Genomic DNA, 16,429 nt, shown 5'->3' with positions numbered 1-16,429 from the left:
TTGACAAAAAAAGCGGCAAATAAATAGAAAACCAAGGGCTAACATGTGCTAGTCGCGTGCCACCTTACAGCAGTGATGGATGCACTGTCAGCAATTACAAAATGTACAATCACGTCCAAAGCGTGGGAGTTATATGGAGCACATATTTATACCTGAGTGTTATGAGTAGCCTTTCTTCTGGTCGAATAGATTCTCACATTGTAGTATCGTGATGTATTATCGACGATTCTAATCCACTGAGAAGCTCGTCAAACGCTGTAACTGATAGTCGACAAAACAGTTGAAACTGCTCGGGATACTCTCGAAGAGCAGCATACATTTCGATAAAATATCCCGAAGCGTGCGCTGCCTGCATTATCAGGTGAACCCAATATCGCCGCTCGTAAGCCATTCTTGTAGCGGCGTTGGGTGGCACACTCGCAGAAGCAGCTTCACTTGCGACCATCATGCGCCGTCTTCTACGCCTGGAACAGAAGCGACGATGCACCAGCCATGCGCTGGCTGCCTCTTCCCGTGTCACTGCAAACATTTTCAGCCAGAACAAACTGTCACCTACACAGAAGACCTCTCTTGTGGGTATGCAGTTCGGCAGATTAACAAACAGCTGTTCTTAAAAAGGTTTAACAATGCTCCGCCCAACAGCATTTACTGCATTATTCGAAACAGCCGTGTGCCGCTAAATCACTAGGCGACGTATTATCGTTGACGCTTCGACGCTCGTGTGCTCTGGCGACACACCGTTTAAAAAATCGCCGAAAGATACGACCGTCGAAACGTTTTTACGACGCACGCGCTGCAGCGCGAATACGATGACGCTCGTCTGCCCGCACCCTTACTTTGAAGAAAACGCGACAGAACCATGTAACCCAGCGACCCTCTGGGAAGCCCACAAGGCGGTAATAAGAGGCCTCCTCATTGAATCGGGTGCAAGGAAAAAAAGAGAAAAAGAGAGGGAGATTACCCTGCTTACTGAACAGATCAAACACATAGAAACCTGTAATAAAAAGAATGTTTCACCTAAATACAAAAAACAATTATTTAACCTGCGCATCAAGTTAAAAGAAATCCTGAACCAAAAATCCGAAAAATACCTTCTTTTCACAAGATATAAACACTATGTTTCTCGGACAAGTGCGTGAAAAAGTTGGCAGCCCTAATTAAAACACAAAACGCGAAAACCTTTATTCCCAAAATAAAAGATAAAGACATCACAAATATTTTTCAAGTGTTTTACTCTGATCTATATAATATTCAAAATTCCAGAGTCTCTACCAATCAAACAACAAAAAATACAAGAATTCCTAGATTTGGTCAAACTCCCTAGTGTACCCATAACCCAAATACAATCGCTCCTTAAGCCGATTTCCACCCGAGAGATAGAGGAATGTATCCAATCAGCCCCGAACGGGAAAAGTCCTGGGCCAGACGGTTTTGGATCCCTGTACTTCAAAACCTTTAAAGAAATCCTCACCCCACATCTCGCTCATTACTTCAACTCCATCTCCGCAGGAAGCCCTTTTCAAAAAGAGGCTTTGATGGCACACATTACACTAATCCCCAAAGAAGGAAAAGACTCCTCCCTATGCAGCAGTTATAGACCCATGTACCTAATCAATAATGATATCAAAATTTATGCCAAAATCTTAGCTAACAGGATCAAAGTGATCCTACCCGAACTGATCAATCCTGAGCAAGTGGGTTTTGTACCAAACCGAGAAGCGAAAGATAACCCCCTAAAACTTCTCAACATAATGCACTTAGCACACCAAACAACTCCCCACTAGCTCTTCTCACTATAGACGCCGAGAAGGCTTTCGATAGGGTTGACTGGTTATTCCTACGAATGTCCCTCTCAAAATTTGGTTTCCCAGATATATTTATCAATAAAATTATGGCCTTGTACTTCTTCCCCTTAGCTAAAATCAAAATCAACTCTGATTTCTCCCCTCCAGTCCGAATTAATAACGGAACTAGACAAGGCTGCCTTCTCTCCCCTCTATTATTTATCCTAACCATGGAAACTGTTTTGGAAAAAATCTGACAAAATAATAAAATTACAGGCATGAAATGTGGTTCCAGAGAGCACAAATCGGCCTTTTACGCAGATGACATGTTATTCTTCCTTACAGATCCCAAAACCGCAATCCCTGAAATTCTGCGCGAGTTCAAGAGATTCGGTCAGATCTCCAATTTTAAGCTAAACCTCTCAAAATCAGAACTTTTAAACATAAACATTAAACAAGATTCTTGGTCTGAGATTTCCAAAATCTCGCTATTCAAAAACTCAAGTAAACAAATTACATACCTAGGGGCAGAAATATCGCAGAGCGCAGCAGACCTGTACAACCTAAATTTTATATCCCTACTTGAGAGAATGGAGAGAGACCTCATCTCTTGGAATTCCCTGCTGATCTCCTGGTTCAGCAGAAAAAACCTAATTAAAATGATTTATCTGCCCAAAATATTATACACATTTCAAACGTTCCCTATAGCGGTCCCACGGATCTTCTTCACTAAACTTAAAAGCCTTGTAGCAAAGTTTATATGGCAGGGTAAGGTCATAGCATCAAACACACGACGCTAATCAAATCTAAAAAATACGGTGAAATTGGGCTTCCAGATTTTGAACTATACTGGACGGCATCACATTTGAATCGCATGGTAGACCTGACCCGCCAAACAAGCCCCAAATTATGGGTGGAACTCGAACTTCTTCAACTAAACAATGATCAGAAACTCTTGCTTTGGACCATCCCTTACAACAAAGTTAAGCTGAAGGAGATCCAAAACCCCTACTCCAAACTAACTTTAAGTCTATGGCATAAGGCAAACAAGAAACATAAACTTGTACCCCAGATCAGCGGTTATACCCCACTGCTTGCAATAATACCTAATAAATTTAGAGTACTCAAACAAAAAATTAGGAGTGACCCCCACCTAAAGACACTACAATGTTGCGGCCTTATTGAGGATAAGACTGTACTCCAAGATATGCAATTCCTAAACCATCTAGGGGATACATCATTTAGATCCAAAGATCTACTTATCATTAGAAAATCGGTGGTGCTGCACTCTTCTGATATCATAGATACAGATAAAAATGTATTATTCCATAAACTATTCTGGAGCCTCCAGCCCATTAAGAGCCCAATCTCTAAAATATACGGGACCCTAACATATGATATACACCAACCCTCCTTTATCGCTCGCTGGGAATCTGAACTAAATACGACCTTTAAGAGAGAGACAGCACTATCCCCTCCATCTCGGAATGGTGCAAAGAAGTGAACACGATTTGTTCCTTTGAGAGAGTCAAGGCTAAACGAGTAGGGGACCCAAAGAGATTCGAGAGTCTCTGGAATGTCTGGCTCTCCTTCATACATAGCCCATCTCCACAACCTACCGCTCCTCCTCAACCAACGAGGTTCTCCCCCCAACTACACACTAGCCCATAATACGCTCTCGACGATCCCTATATGGCCTGCATCCCTCATAGGCTATTACCCATACCTATTGTATCACTATACCTATATTATTGTATTCTCAACAGAGCTGTCACTGTTTCCTTGTTATATATTTGACTGATTATTTTATTTGTGATCATCCTTGTTTCCTTTGTTTTCTTTTGTAACCCCTCCCCATTTTCCTTTACCAATCAAAAAAAATTAATATATACAAAAAAAACACAAATAGTACCAAAAAGGTTTTTGATACTTTAATGTAAACCAGAGCTAGCCACTACTAATTGATTAAAGGAAGAAACCAAACTCAGTTTCCAAAATTTATTGTACATTGTACATTCACTGAAACAGTGTTCTAAATTTCTGGAGTGGGATAAATCATTAGGGAACGATATGATGGAATAGCTCCCCTAACTTAGTACAGATGGAATCACTCAGCTTGTCCAACGCATTCCTCTAGAGGTCATAGATCATCAGGGACCTCAATAAACCTCATATATCGTTTCAAATATTTCGGTATAAATGGTGGGTCCATATGCTAAAATAGCAAAACTAAATATCCCACTTCATATCGAATTTAAGTATGATTTCCACGATTTTTTTTTTTTTTGTAAAAGCCTTAACTCTCACTACAGATAACTTATTGATGAATTCTCAGTATTGATGGATTCTCAATCCTAACCCGGGGTCTCATCCTAAACCGCAGCTAACATATGGGAAAAAGATAACTGCAAGGCTGCAGGATTGGTAGATTTTAGAACCCCGATCTGGCTATAACACAGTTATCAGCTATCCAGCTTTCAGAGTCTACTGATATCCATCTCCCTCTAGACTCTAGCTGTCTCAGAGATTGTAATACAGAAAAAGCTGACAGCTATTGTGATTTCCCAGCTCTAGCTCACTAGATGATGGCAGAGGAGGCTAGAGACTATCTCACTATGCAAAATAAATAAAATAAAGTAAATGATAAAAGACCAGCCACCCTGATGGTGGATAGCTGGTATCATTTGTGTTTAAGTGTTCGTCCAGGTGCTCTATATATGTTTTTAACGGTATATTAATAAAAAGTAATTTTAGGTAGTCTAGTCTGTGAAGGGTGTTATATAAATAAAGGTGACTGAATAACGCTTGGTATCATATTTGCCATTCTTCTTTGCATTGTTCAAAGCCTTAGGCCTCATGTCCACGGGGAAAATCAGGCCCACCGCGGATTCTTCATGGAGAATCCGGCAGTGGGTCCCTCTTTTCCCGCGGACATGAGGCTAAAAAGAAGAATTTACTCACTTGTCCGGACGCTGCGGACCTGCCCTCCGTCGCCGCCAGATCTTCTTTCTTTGGCCCGGCGGATGTGCTCAGCACGCCGGCAGCATGCTGCGTGCATGCGCCGGGCACTCCATTCTTTTTTTTTTTTTTTATAATTAAATTTTTATTAGAATTTTAACACAGAATTTAACAAGTTACATAGTTATTGAAACTCCTGAGTAGGAGAGCCTCGATCATAGCTATGCAGATTTGTAACCGAGTCATACATACATATAAAGAAAAATCAAGAACAAGTGTAAGTATAGGAAAGGGGAAGAGAAGAAAAAAAAAAAGAGTAGATTATAAGTAACATTTGTATACAACAACCAAACAAGTAAAGAAAAACAAAAACGACGGAGGTACAATTTTCCCTTTGCCAGGAAGATAGTTGTTCTTGGGTTGCGTTGAAAGATCTCTGCATTGTAGGTCTGGGTTTGGAAGTTAGGGGGGATGTAGCCCGGGCGGGGAAGAAGGGGATGATAGAATTGCGGGGATGGGGGTGTAGGATTGCCTGGACTTGATAAGGGGGGGGGGGGACGCTGTCTCTTATGTCGGCCGTTTAGGACCTCCACGTCATTTACCTCTCTAGTTCTTCTCCTATCTATAGGGGATTCTTGCTTGTGTAGTCCAGCCAAGTTGGCCAGATGGAGCTTTGCGGAGAACGAGAAACAGTTCTACGTGAGAAGGCTTCCTCTAAGTGGAAAGTGAGTTCCACTGAATTTCTGACCTCTAAAATAGAGGGAGCCTCTTTTGATTTCCAGTGTCTGGCAATAACTAGGCGAGATGCAAGAATAATATGTGAGGTGATGGCTGAGTAAAAGGGAGATAATTTGTCCGTCTTCAAGAAGCAGAGGGCCAGGGTGGGGTCGGGGGGTACATGCTGGTTTGTGACGGAGTATATGAGGTTAAAAACCAGGTTCCAAAAGGACCGTATGACTGGGCACAGCCACCACATGTGGAAATAGGTACCCTTTGCGCCACACTCTCTCCAGCAAGCCTCCGAGACCAGGGGGTTCATTCTCGATATCCTTGCTGGCGTAAGATACCAGCGTAGGAATATCTTTTGGGAAGACTCCCAGTGTGAGATGCCATGCGAAATTTTTTTGGTCCACGAGAGTGCCCGGCCCCACTCCTCCAGACTGAAGGTTTGTTTAAAGTCAAGTTCCCAGAGTGTCATGTGGGTAGATTTAGTTTGGGCGATCTGGGAGAATGAGCTTTCATAGAAGGTAGATATGCCTCCGGAGACCCCTGTTGAGAGCGAGAAGAAAGCAAAAGCCGCTCTGGGGAATATAGGTTTACGCGCGTCTAGGTATTGTAGTGCATATCTTAATCTTAAGTGGGAAAAGCTTAGTTTGTTGGGAAGTTTTAATGTCTTACCTATTGTAGGGAAGTCCATAATGGTCCCTTCTTTATAGAGGTCTCCGATTCTCCTGACTCCAAGTTTCTCCCACATCCCATATTCAAAGTCTGGGAGAATGGATGACAAGAATCTCAGCGGGAGGAGTGTGATCGGTATCCCGTCCAGTGTCGAGGAGACCAGCTGGTTCCATATCTGGACCGACACTTGAATACTAGGTAGGGTGTGGGGTGGAAGAGGCGGGGGGTTCACTCCAAGGAGAGAGATCAGGGGGGTTCCCAAGCTTGCTGCTTCTATGCTCACCCATTTCTTGGAGGATGCGGGGATCCACCAGTGTTTGATTTGGTCTAGAGTGGCTGCTGCAAAGTATCGCCTGATGTCAGGAGCTTGCATGCCTCCCATTTTGTACGGTCTTGCCAGGGTGGAGAATTTAATTCTGGCGTGTGGTCCTCCCCATATGAATTGATTGATAATGCCTTGGAGTTTTGCTATAAAGTGGGTGGGGGTCGGGATTGTTACAGTCCTGAAGACGTATAGTATGCGGGGGAGGATCATCATTTTAACCGCTGCTATTCTGCCGGCCCAGGAGATGAAGGGTTTGCGGAATTTACTTAGAATGCCCGGGATACGCTGTATAAGTGGTAGGTAATTTTTAGAAAATGTCAAGGAGCTGGGATATGTTATGTTGATACCTAGGTATGGTAGCGAGTCTTTACACCAGGAGAAGGGAAAGCTTTCAGCGATAGTCTGGGTGGTCTTGTCGTCTATGCCTAAGTTTAATATTTGGGATTTTGCGTTATTGATCTTATAATATGAGACCTCGCCAAACTGGGCTAGTATAGATTGAGCTTGTGTCAGGGAGGGGATGGGGTTCGTGATGGCTAGGATAACGTCATCTGCGTATAATCCGATTTTGTGTTCCTGTGATGCAACCTTGATTCCCCGTATATTCTGATTAGCCCTAAACTTCTCTGCCAGCGGTTCCATGATCAGGGCAAATATTAGGGGTGACAGGGGGCACCCCTGCCTTGTACCGTTGGAGATGGTAAATGGCGAGGAGAGGCATCCTGAAGAAAAAACTCTGGCAGACGGTGCTGAATACAAAGCCAAGATTGCAGTTTTAATGGGCCCTGAGAAGCCGAATTTTCCCAGGGTGGCTTCCAGGAATCCCCAGTGAATGCGATCGAATGCTTTCTCAGCATCTAATGCGAGGAGAAGTGCCGGGGTTCCATTCCTTTCCGCCACCCTGACAAGATTCAAAAATCGCCGGGTGCCGTCCGGAGCTTGTCTCTGGGGGACAAACCCAACCTGATCTGCTGCTACCAATAGGGGAAGAATCGAGAACAGTCTGATGCTGAGAAGTTTTGCATAGATTTTTACGTCCGTGTTCAGGAGGGAGATGGGACGGAAGTTGGCTGGGGATGTGTTCTCCTTCCCTGGTTTAGGGATGGTGACGATCAGGGCTTCCAACATCTCCGATGGGAAGGAGCCGCTCCTCATCGTTCCATTGAACACGGACATCAAATGGGGGGCTAGGATTGGTGCAAATTTTTTATAATACCCATTGGAAAAGCCATCTGGGCCAGGGGATTTGTGCGGTTTTAGTAATTTAATAGTGTCCAACACTTCTTGTGTGGAGATTGGAGCCGAAAGGTTTTCTAGTTGTTCAGGAGAGAGGCAAGGGAGGTTTATGGTTTGTAGGAAACTTTGTATTTCTTCGCTATGGGGGTGGTGAATGTTTAAATTATCTTTTAAGTTATAAAGTGAGGAGTAGTATTCGGCGAACATGTTTGCAATTTTTTGGGGATGGGAGATTTTCCTACCTTGAGAGTCAAGCAAATGTTTGATTTTTTCTTTTGCTCTGCGTTCTTTGAGTTGTTTTGCTAGTAAGGCCCCTGTCCTATTATCATGTGCGTAAAATTGCATCTTTAGTTTTAGGAACGCGGTGTCGTGTTTAGAGACTAGTAGGTTTTGGAGTTTGGCCCTGAGGACAAGCAGGTCTTTTGTCTTTTGTGTAGATGGTTCTTTTTTGTTTAGGGAGTCTAATGATTTGATTTTGTCCATCAGGGTATTGAATTCCTCGTCCCTTTTCCTTTTTGCCCTTGCTCCGATTTTTATGAGCACTCCTCGCATGAAAGCCTTGTGGGCGTTCCATACCGTGTTTATGTTTGGGACCGATCCTATATTGTTGGCGAAAAATTCCTCTAATTCCTCTTTGAGGAGCGTTTCGTGTTCTGGGAGGTTTAGAGTATATTCATTTAATCTCCATGGAGATGTTGGAGAGTAGCTGAATGTTTCTCTGAGGGACAGGGATATAGGGGCATGATCAGACCATGCAATTGTTCCAATTTCAGCCTGTAAGGTGTTCTCCAGACACCTGTGCGGCAGCAGGAATACATCTATTCTGGAGTAAGATGCGTGGGGCGCAGAGAGGAAGGTATAGTCTCTTTCCGATCCATGCAAGCATCTCCATACATCATATAGCCCCTCTGAGTTAATGATCGGGCCAATGGGTGATATGCCTCTGCCTCTCGCCGTGGAGTCTAACTCGGGATCTAGCACTGAGTTCAGGTCTCCTCCGATCACTAGATTACCCTCACGGATTTTGGCCATTTCTGACAGGACATGTTTGAAAAATTTTGCTTGTCTGTTCGGGGGGAAATAAACATTTACAAGGGTGTATATGGTCGCGTTTATCTCGCATGTCAGTATTAAAAAACGGCCTGCTGGATCAGAGTATATGTTTCTTTGGGAGAATGATACTTTTTGGCTTATGGCTATCATTACTCCTTTTTTCTTTTTTTCCCCATTGGATGCCAAGAAAATATGTGGGAATTTGGGGTGGTTGCAGGGGGGGTGTTTGTTTTTTATAAAGTGAGTCTCTTGTGCAAAGAAAATGTCAGAGTGGGATTTAGCAGCCTGTCTCCAGAGCATGCTCCGTTTATATGGGCTGTTCAGACCTTTTACATTTAGAGAAGAAATGTTAATTGGCATGGCTGGTTACTGGTGCGTTAGTTGGGCTGTCGTGTCGTCTTGTCATGTTTGAAATAATAGTAGGGTGGGAATAGGACCTCCGGGGAACATTTTTATAACTGACAGTAACCTGGAAATAAACGTCAACAATAAACAAAGTCAAAAGCATGTTCATCCAGTGCCGATGGGCGCTGGGTGAATGAACCTTAGGGGGGGGTGGTATTTCAAACCATCTGTTTCGGGCTCCATAGTGGAAAGAGGCAGGAATAGATCTAGGCCTTTTCAAGGCTCCCAGTTATGCATGTTTGCCACGCTTGTCTGCGGTCGACCATTCTTGCTCAACTCTGGGAGGAGAGTTCCCCGCCGTCCTCGGGGGTTTCTGCAAAGTGGGGACTTCCCATTGTTTCAGGAGAGAAAAGCCTTCCTCTACTGAAGTCGCAACATGGAGAGTTCCGTTTCTGGAGATCAGAAGCTTGGTTGGGAATCCCCATCTATATTTAATGTGTGCCTCCCGTAGAGCTGATGTTATTGCTGTGAATAGTCTACGCGACTGCAGAGTAGCCGCCGACAGGTCTGGGAATATTTGAACATGCTCGTATGGGGCCGGCAGTATGCCCCTACGTCTTCCTACAGATAGGATTTCTTCCTTTATTTTGTAGAAGTGGATCCTTGCCAGGATGTCTCTTGGAGCGGATTCTGGGACGGAACGTGCTTTCGGGATCCTATGAGCTCTGTCGATCGCAAACTCTATTTCAGGGAGGTCCGGGAGAAGCGTTTGTAGCAATTTACGTAGATATTGTGGAATGTCAGGAGGGAGCACGTCCTCCGGGATTCCCCTGAATTTGAGATTGTTCCTTCTGGATCGGTCCTCTAGATCAATGACTTTTTCCCGCAACCGAGCCACTTCATCTTCTAGATTACCGTGAGCGTCCACCATCTCGTTATGGGCTTTGGTGAATTCTCCTAGTTTTTGTTCAATGTGGTCAGTTCGAGTAGCTAGATGGTCAATGTTGGATTGCAGCTGTCCTGATAGATTCTGAATGTCGTTGGATATGTCTTTTTGTAGCGATATCAACATGTTCTTCAGAGTGTTTATGGTTAGAGGGCTCTCAGAGTCCGGGAAGGCTTGGAGGTTATTTATGGAGTCTGTTTGTTGCGGGGGTTCTGAAGGCTTGTTATTTTGACTCTTCTTTACTGCCGGGCCTTTGGATGAGGGAGAGGTTGGGGAGGCTTCTTGGACATTTCTCTTTCCGCTGCTTCTTGGGGGGGAGTTGGTGCTGCCCTGAGAAGGCGAGGGGGGGCCCGGGGAGGAGTTTTGTGATGGAGGTATTTCTTCTGGTTCGAGATTCCTCGGATGGGGAGTAGTTGATTTGTTTCTGCTGCTGCGGGGGCCAGGGGGGAAGAACTCAGAGAGTCGTCTTGGGGCAACTGTTTTGATGCGGCGTTTAACCATTGTGTGAAGGTAGTGTCTGATAGGTTGCGTTGGTTTAGTCTCCGTTTATGTTAAGATGGACTCACCAGAAGGAGTGATATGTTGTAGAGCAGGAAGACGTAGTCAGTATAGTTAAAGTTCTTTAGTTGTTCATTGGTATTTGATGGCCTTGTTTTGAGCTGTTCTGGAGCCACATGTAGCAGATGGGGCTACCTCACTTAGTCATGTTGCTCCATCTTGAGTGTGGAGGAGTAGCGATTTCTATGTTCTTTAAGATTAATCAAATACGGGTTTTCCTCCATTCTTTTTTGAACTTCTGCTCTCCCGTGCGCGGAAAGCAGAAATTCAGGCGTGGGTGTGCCGTGGATCCAGATGGCTTTCATAGGCTTCAATAGAAGCCTGCGGGAGTCGTCCCCGCGGGAGACCCACACTAAAATGAAGCATGCCGCGTTTTTTTTCCCACACACGCAATCCGCGCCTCAAGGGTAAAATGACATTGGCAGGTATTTAACTACCTGCGGGTGTCCAATGTATCCCTACGGGGCGTGGATCCGTGTGCAGGAAAAACGCTGCGTATTTTAAATAATCTTTTTACCGTGGACATGAGGCCTTAGCCAATTCAGCTTGTTCTTGTTCTCTTACTTGATATAATTCACTGAAATTGAACAACATTATCGAACTACTAACAACCACTTGTCTGTGAGTATATATGTGTGTGTGTGATTCATATGCTCCACCTCTGGTGATGTCATCGCTCTGCCCTCTGGTGACATAATTGAAGGTCCTTCAACATATATAAAACACAGAGTCTGACCAACAGAAGAACACAGTTAGGGCTCTTGAAAAAGGGAGGACAAAAATAACAAAATGAGAATACAACTGAACCGCTATTATGTCAGACACAACTCAGCAGTCCTGACAGAACACACTGACCTACCTCCACCACAGATATCGGGTGGGCTGAAGGACATGTGGTGATGTCACTGCTGTGGGAGGAGGCAAGCTGTTTTTGTCTTGTGTGGTAATCAAGCTACTGTATGTGTGTGATAATTACTAGTATTACTATACCGACTACAGTAAAAATCAGTCTTCCCAATCGCTCTAAAAAGATCCCACAAGACAGTAACAGACATCTCTAACAAAGTGGCAGCTTGAGGAGCAATTCAAGAAGACCAATAGACTGTATAGGAGACAACATAAAATAAAATGTGCATTAAAAACAAAAACCTAAAAATATATATATTTTTAAATTTTTTTTGGTGGGGGACAGGGGTGCAAAAATGTATTTGTATTTTCTTTGCTGTTTTACTGTGCTGTAAGAATTTGTTAAAAGGGTATTCTGGGCATAGACTAACATTTTAAAATACAATGTACATCATCAAAATGAATCATATTCTGATAGGGTCATTGTACCTGATCTAGCTACTTTCTTTATTTTCTATGTCATGTGACCCTCCGTCTGAAAAATCTCTCCCCTTTCTCTGACATCTTGTCATCATTTGCTATTTCCTCCCTTGTCCATAGCTTCCAACATACTGTGAGTAGTGCATGATGGGAGAACAGGAGCAGAAGCATGTGCAGTTCAGAGTGCCAAAAGATCCTGTTTGCCAACTTCAGGAGATTTGCTGTGGCATTCTGGGTGAGTGGGAGGTTGGTACCAGTAAGTTGCAGGACCTACAAAATGTGGGCGGAGATACAACACTGACTAGTAATCAAGCTCTATGCATGTTGGAAGTTGTAGGTAGCAATCTGTTGCATCATTTGAGTAGTAAATGCAACCTGTAAACACAGCAGCAGATCGGGGGCTGCATGGGATAAAGACAGGGATTCAGAGCATCAGATAAAAGGTACAGATTGATACTACTTAGCTGTACCTCCTAGATTTCAGCATTTTCAGAACTTACATTTTGCACCCGGAAAACACTTTTACCTTTATTCTATGGGTCATTACAACTTTGATGGTACTGAATATGCTTTTGTTTCTAAGGTAAACGATGTATTCTTGGTATAAAATAATGAAAACACGTTTTTTTGGTGGGAAGGTGAGGAAACGAAAGACGTAATCCGATTCCTTTACACTGTGATGTAAAAGTGCAAGAAGTTTTGATTTGGAGACACAGATGGCAACCTCTAACGTCAACCACTAATAAACCTTGATATACATAATGTCCTTTAAGATACTCTGAATCTATTTGGAATATGAAAGTACTCCCTCTGTCAGTTCTTCAATGGAATTCTTAAAATAAATGATCTCTTCAGTAATAGTACATTTAGACTGAAAGAGGATCGCTCAAAAATCGCTGAAAATGCTGTTTGAGTGACCGTTTTGAGTGACCATCTTTGCATAACTCTTAAGTAGCTAATTAGCTACTTAAAGAGTTAAATGCAGGAGGAGCGGGACGCCGCTAATAACTCTGAGAAAAGCAGCTGTTTTGTATATGCAAACAGCTGCTTTGTTCTCGCAGTTATCAGCTGTGTCCCGCTGAGCTGATAGCTCCGAGAAACAGCAGGAGCGCTGAAAACTCCTTTGTTCTCAGAGCTTTCAGCTGGTATCCCGCTGGGAAGCAGAGTGTGGTTATAAATGGTACATACGCTGATTGGGTCACCGTTACTTGTGGGGTACTACAGGGGTACTACAGGGTTGGTTTGGGGTTTTAATATATTAATGACCTGGTAGAAGGATTGTACAGTAAAATATCAATATTTGCAAAGAGCACAAAACTATGTAAAGAAATGAACACGAGAGGACACAAGGCGGTTGGAAGAGGATCTGGATAAGTTGGGGGCTTGGGCTGAAAAGTGACAAATGAAGTTTAACACTGATATTATGTTTGTGGGCAGAGAAATGCATGTCACTATTACACACTAAATGGGAAATCACTGGGAAACACTGACATGGAAAAGGACTTGGGGATTTTAGTTAACTGTAAGCTTAACTGAAGCAACCAGTGTCAGGGTGCGGGCAGACGAGCGTAGGCGTATTTACGTTCGCACGAGCGCAACGTATAATCGCCTGAGCGATCGTTTTTCACCGATCACAACCAGAGCTAGAAAGCGTATTTTCGTTTGTTCCTACTTTGCAAACGGTCTTTTCGGCGATCGAATATGCGTTGGCGCGTATTTCGGTCGCATATGTTCCGTTTTTTTTCGAATTGCCGTTTTTACGGGCCGTAAAATCGCCCATGTGAACGAATACATTCGAAACCATTGCCTCAGATGGTCACGTATATACGTTTGGTCGCAAAAACGCGCCGTTTATGCGCTCGTCTGCCCGCACCCTCAGGCAGCTGCTGCCAAGGCAAATAGGACCATGGGGTGCATCAAAAGAGGTCTAGGGGCGCATGACAAGAACATTGTTTCCTCCTATTTACAATTCACTGGTCAGACCACACATGGAATATTGTGCAGAGTATTGGGTTCCGGTAATTTAGAGGTACATACTAGAACTTGAGCGGGTACAAACGCGGACAACTAAATTAATTAACGGAATGGGTGGACTACAATACCCAGAGAAGTTATCAACATTGGAATCATTTAGTAGAAAAAAAGACGGCTGAGGAGCGACCTAATAACTATGTATAAATTTATCAGATGTCAATACAGAGATCTCTCCCATGATCTGTTTATGCCCAGGACTGTGACTGTTACGAGTGGGCATCCTCTGCATCTGGAGAAAAGAAGGGTTCTACAGCGACATAGAAGGGGGTTCTTTACTGTGAGAGTAGTGAGATTATGTAACTCTCTGCCTGAGGATGTGGTGATGGCGATCTTGCTAAAAGAGTTTAAGAGTGGCCTGAATGTCTTTCCTGAGCGATACAATATTTAATGCTATAATCATTATTAACTTCAAGGGTTATTGATCCAGGGATTATTCCAATTGCCAGATTGGAGTCAGGAAGGTTTTTTTCCACTAAATGAGGAAAATTGCCTTCTATCTCATTGTTTTTTTTTTGCCTCCATCTGGATCAAAATGGGGGGGGGGGGGGGGGGGGTAATAAGCTGAACTGGATGCACATATGTCTCTTTCCAGCCTTACATACTATATTACTATTTCACCCAAAGTTTCCTACTGCTTTGATTCTACTTCTCTTATAATGACCAATGCATCTCGATGACAGCAGACTACAAACAATAATTTAGTGCGATCTGACAGTCGTACTCTTTTTCCTCTACATAAAAGAAACCAGTTGGCAAATAGTAGGGGACAAATAGAAGAGAGCAGGATCATAAGAGCAAACTAAACAGAGTTTGTTTGTAGCCTGTTACCATGAAGACACATAAACCGATGAGAAAGTCCAGCATCCATTAACCCCTTTCCGCTCCAGGGTGTAAGTTTACGTCCTGGGAGAGGGATACTTCCCGCAACAGGGCATAAACTTACGTCCTGGAGATAGTGCAAGATCACATATGATCCCGTGCTATTCCGCAGCGGGAGCCGGCTGTCAGTCACAGCCGGCTCCCGCTGCAACAGCGGAGGGTGCATCGGAGATGCGCCCCCCGCTGTTAACCCCTTCGCCGCCGCGATCTAAGTAGATCGCGGCAGGGAAAGAGTTCACAGAGGGAGCGCGGCAACAGGACGCCAGGCAATGGCGTCCTGTAGTGCCAGTGCCTGAGATCGCTGTATAAGCGATAAGGCATGGCAGGGCAGTAGCCCTGCCATGCCTTATCACAGCGAACATCAGGGCTGTGTTGTAAGTCCCTCAGAGGGACACAAATGTAGTAAAAAAAAAAAAATTAAAAAAATTAATAAAAAATGTAAAAAAAAGAAAAAAACCCAATTTTTTATGCTTTTTCTCAAATTAGTATAAAAAAAAATTAAACCCCCACATATTTGGTATATCGCGTCTGTAACGACGCGTACAATAATTTGCACATGGTTTTGACTGTGCATGGAAAAAAGCGTTTTAAAAAACGCTAAAAAACTGAGGCAAAATGCTAATTTTTAGCATGTTGCCTCATTAAAAACGCAATAAAAGTGATCAAAAAAGGAGTATGTACCCCAAAATGGTACCAATAAAGACTACAGCTTGTCTCGCAAAAAATAAGACCTCATAGAGCTCCGTAAATCAAAAAAAAAGTTACAGGACTTTGAATGCAGCAATTTAGAAAAAAAAAAAGGGGGTTTTATTGCAGAAAAGTGGAAAAACCTAAAAAAAAAGTAAGAATTTTGGTATCGTTGTAACCGTACCGACCCACAGAAAAAATGGATTGTCTTATTTATGCTGCATGATTAACACTGTAAAAAAAAAAATCTATGGCAGAATTGATGCGTTTTCTCTCCCTGCTATTATAAAAAAAAAAAGTCAATGTACCCAAAAATGACGCAGATAAAAACTACAGTTCGCCACGCAAAAAACAAGCCCTTACACGGCCGCGTTGACGGAAAAATAAAAAGGTAATGGCTTTTGATAAATGGAGAAAAAAATCCGCCAAAAATCGTTGCGTCCAAATAGGCCATGTCCTTAAGGGGTTAAAACAGTCTTATTTCCAAGTCAGTATAGTTGCATTAGAAAAATCACAGGACAAAAATAATACCAATTGTTAAGCGTTTCAGACTAATTACAAGCTGTTAAGTCATATCTATAACTAAGTGCTTGTAATTAGCCTGAAACACGTAACAAGAGTTATTTTTGTCCTGCGCTTTCCTGGATGATATTTTACAGACTGCTGGACTTTCTCATCATTTTAGGAAATGTTTAATCAAGATTATATGCAAATATACTTATTTTTACAAACAACCGAATCATAGAAATTTGGTTGGGAAGGTGTACCTAGCTTTATAGGTATGCAGACATGGTGGGAGTAGGGTTGCTTCACAGTTGTTGCCTTTTTAGTGACAAGCTTTTTTGCTTTTTTCCATTTTCGTATTTTCCTCCTCCCTTTTACAAAATTGTAACTCCTTTA

General features: G+C 43.1%; 1 protein-coding gene and 1 long non-coding RNA gene across 3 annotated transcripts in view; both read right to left on the bottom strand.

Annotated features, from left to right (window-relative positions):
* Positions 1–16,429, bottom strand: part of AXDND1 (axonemal dynein light chain domain containing 1) — a 563,032-nt gene that overhangs the window by 304,689 nt on the left and 241,914 nt on the right. The window lies entirely within an intron of this gene.
* The window catches only part of LOC136621732 (uncharacterized), a 28,879-nt gene that overhangs the window by 3,860 nt on the left and 8,590 nt on the right, over positions 1–16,429 (bottom strand). The gene's annotated exons all lie outside the window — the stretch shown is intronic.

The sequence above is a fragment of the Eleutherodactylus coqui genome, chromosome 3, assembly GCF_035609145.1.
Source record: "Eleutherodactylus coqui strain aEleCoq1 chromosome 3, aEleCoq1.hap1, whole genome shotgun sequence".
In the NCBI taxonomy this organism is placed as follows: Eukaryota; Metazoa; Chordata; class Amphibia; order Anura; family Eleutherodactylidae; genus Eleutherodactylus; species Eleutherodactylus coqui.
The sequence above is the reverse complement of the archived record's forward strand: the minus strand, read 5'-3'. Positions and strand labels throughout refer to the sequence as shown.